The sequence below is a fragment of the Leptidea sinapis genome, chromosome 26 (genome assembly GCF_905404315.1).
Source record: "Leptidea sinapis chromosome 26, ilLepSina1.1, whole genome shotgun sequence".
Taxonomy (NCBI): Eukaryota; Metazoa; Arthropoda; class Insecta; order Lepidoptera; family Pieridae; genus Leptidea; species Leptidea sinapis.
The window spans coordinates 7218929-7223160 of NC_066290.1; positions in this window are offsets into that span (position 1 = coordinate 7218929).

A 4232-nucleotide genomic window follows, 5' to 3' on the forward strand; every position below is an offset into this window, starting at 1 on the left:
ATAAACGTCGTTGTAAACAACTTTCTCGAGAGAATGGGCGTCATCTCTCCAGCGACATATCTATATGGGAACTACTCTTGTGAAGAAAAGGTATTCCAAAAAAATTCAAACCTTAAGCTAATCCAATAATGACTACAAAATACTATATTTAAACATACTAGGATCACTGATGCTGATACCAGCCACCAAAGCAGCTATTGAGGCTGATACCAGCAGCCGAATGGATGGCAACGCTCTCTTTCAAATCTGTCAAATCATCTGTGCTGGCATCGGCGATGCGGATGTCCGTGGGCGGTTGCCTCGCCACTTTCCATCACGCAAGTCTCTTGACGACGCAAGTCCTAAATTTTCAATTAAAAATAGCACGTCATCAAACACGATATATAGAATCAAGGCACAAATAGATCAAATATTAAAAACGCCAAGGTGGGCCACTTGAGCAACATAAAGAGTAATAAATATTACAGGCCATGAAATGTGTCTAATGCGTTGGAGACATCCCACATAAAGCTGTTCAAAATACCTGATACTGATGCTAGTCGTGCTAACTGCCAAGACAAACACTCGTCAAAGTGACCTAAATGTTGCCTAAAATAGAAGCAGCTTAAAGAACCTGGTAGGTAGGTACCTACTCATGGAAAACACATAATATATTACGGCTGTAAGATCTACTGACAGCCATTTTGCAGGCGAATGGCATAGCATTCTACAATTAATTCTCAGGCAAGAAAGCTTTTAATTAGGCATCAAACACATGATTAGACAACCAAGAATAAGCACCTACACAACGCACAAAACCAACTTAAACCTTTCCCCTACATAGATACTACTAAAAGAAAAAAGGTAGGTCCATAAACCTGCCATAAAAAGTATTAGAGGTAAATAGGCAAGAACAGATTTTAAAAAGACTGAAGTATGTGATGAACTCCTAAAGTCGGTTATTAAACCACTACCTAGTAAGATCACGGAGTAAGAAAGAGAAGTTCCTTAATTCGTGCCTAGACACACCATTGTTGCCCTAAAAAAGTATGGAGAGAAATTCTAAGCTTGCAAAGTGGTAAAACGCCAGATGACGCGCAACTACTAAAACATATTATCCCTAGAAAGGGCGTTACCTATATCATGGCAAAAAGCGCATAAAAAAAGTGTTTCTAAAAGGCCAGCAACGCTCCTGTCGTCCTTCTTGTGTTAAAAGATAATGTGTACTATATCATGGCAAAAAGCGCATAAAAAAGTGTTTCTAAAAGGCCAGCAACGCTCCTGTCATCCTTCTTGTGTTACAAGATAATGTGGGTGGCAGTGATCACTTAACATCAGGTCAGGATTTCGAGCGAGCATCGAGCGTACCGGTCGTTCTGTGTTTCTCTGCCATAAAGAAAAAAAAAGCCTGTTGGCGATATCACATTATTCTCGCCTAGTGGAAAATTGCGCAGATTAAACTTTAAGCTGGAGAGAAAATTTCTGAACGGAATGCCCAAGTACTTATCCGAAGTCATTCCTCTACATCAATTGACATCATTGACAGCTGAAACACAGTTCATACTAGTTTAGCTGTCTTTGCTCCCTGTATTGTATATAAATAATTAATAATATAATTTAGAAATAATTGTAACTTGTAATACTATTATTAATTATTGTAATGTTTGGGAAATAAAATTATTATTACTATTATTATCATTAACTATATATTATAATCGAACAGATCCATCAACTAATGAATACTATAAGTTACACGCTAAAATGTGAAGAATGCTGTTCCACTGCTAATAAAATGTGGCATTATGAGATTCTTTTCATAATATAACAGATACTTTCTCATTCCTTCTTTTTGATGTTAAGATCATATTGTGTACTATTATGTAAGATTTTAAAGTTGAGTAAATGGTGCGTCAAATGTTGTATCTAATTTATGTTCTAGTAGTCGTCCAGCATCAAAACTGAAGAAATGAATAGCGGTCCTTCTACTAGATAGTCCATGTTGCGGCTCCACGTGGAAATATTGGAGAAATCAAACACCTTATTTAGAGCTATAATGCAAAAAGCTAAGCCCAAATTTCGATATAGACGGAGCTTGTTATGCGAGTGCCTCACATACGCCGCAAAAGAAATAACGCAAACGAGGTAGGAGATAACAATATGTATATTATAATATATTTTTCTTGAAACAGTATTTTTGCACCAAAAGAAAAAGTATATGTAATGAAAAGTATCTTCTTCGAGCGTCGTACTTAGAGTTAATATATTCTTTGCTCGTACAATGTGTCACAGTACGACAGCGTTTTAATGGTTTTAGGCCTTTATCCCGCTCTTCACCGCTCCACATCCAGCCGTCGTCTATAAAAGGCGGCGCCACGGCCGCGGATACTCCATATGGAGTGCAGCTTGCGACTCTCTCTCCCCAAGAGAAGGTCCCCTTCGATGAAGGCTTAGAGGGCACTTGCCCAAAGCCAACCCCAGGTGGTGTTTAGTTGATAGGCACTTCACATAAGCAACGCTGACTTAGGCTGCGTTGGTATGCATGAGCATTAACCACCTCCCTGCCGTCGTTATCTCGGAGGGTAGCCCTTTCCCTTTGTCTGGGCGCAAAAAAAACCGTACGGGTGTGAGTGCTTGCTGTGCTCTCAGACTGCGCCCGACTTATTGGTTACTCAACTCCGAGAACCTGATTGCACATTACAGATAAGACTTGCTCCTACTCATTGCTATAGAAGTGTGAATATATTGTTATACTGTTTGTCCCGATACAATCTGGCGCACAACGTGAAGCCGAACTCTGATTAAGAGATCAAAACTTTACGACCCCTTTCACATCAGATTTCCAAGACGGCAATGTTAAATGACCAGTTCCAGCAGAATTTAGATTAATCCAAGCAAGGAAACTGCGTCACGTAACTTCGCATATTTTGTAGTTAAGTTGAAAAAAAAAGTAACGGGTTGCACTCCGGGAGCGCCGGCCGAAGTGAAAACTTGAATATTAAGTTAGTAGTACTATTTGTGCATTTATGAATATTTCGGAATGGTTAGGGAATAATTTCGCTCCAATTACTATATTTATCAGTGTAAAAGTACTAGCATTTATGTGTATATGAGGTTAACTCGTGTTACCCTCACATCAAGTACAATCTTCTACTAAGTCTAGTCTACAAATATACAAGTCGTCACCTCAGACATAAGAAGCCGCATACCATTAGATTCAGTGATTCGTTTGTAAAGCTCCTATAGGCCGTTCGTGGAATTGAGAAACGTTGCATGAATACGCACTTAGAGTTCTCAAGCGATACAGTATAATTCGACTGTCACTGAGGTCTAAAAGTTAACATAAGATGCACTCTCTGTTACAATTCACGTTATACAATTGAGTGTGCTGAAAAATGAAGCGTGTTTTAGGAATTCCAACTGTACAAATAAAAGGTGTTTCTGAAACTCAGACAAATGCGCCGTCTCCATCGCAACCAAAATTCTTACGGTTGCGGTGCACCTGGAGTACCTATTTAGAAATCATGAGACTTCATGCAAATCCAAATTATCACCCTGCAAAAAGAAAAACTTAGCTTTTGTACTACCAACGTTCGCAGAGATGCACGTTCACGGCCAGTATAAATCCAAAAAGTGGTAGGACTGCAAAATCTTCCCTTATTAGCTTCACTCGCACACGCTGAATAAGGGAAGAAAAAGAAGAAGGAAGGAAAAGATACGATTTACAATTGCCACCTGCAAAAACTTAAAACAAAACGCGAACTTATTGTTTCATTATTTATAAATATTTATAAAGTGTACTAGAGTCTCTGAACGCAACACTGTCCAGACACCAAACACCTTCAATTTATTAATAATGCATGGTATGGTTGGCCTAAAATGCATTTATATTCTCAATACTGATTCTTTTTGAATAATTTTTACTTTACCGTAGTAATTACCTTTAGTAGTAGTACATTAGTACTTTACCGTCGGGAACCTCGAAATGTCCTGTCCGTTTAGCTATATAAGACCATGAAAAATAAACCATCTTATGAACAAAATAATGGTCAGTACTTGGTGAGGGAATAGTGTGACATACGGCACTTTCGAATTTAGTGGATCTGAAAAATCTATTGCCCTGGCACTTGCTGTCAATTGGCTGCATTCTTTGTCTTGGCCTTTCCTTTTTCCAAGAAAAATAAAAAAAATATAAATACTATTGTCAAGTGTCAAGTCAAGTGTCAACACTCAACATAATACATATGTTGCCTGAA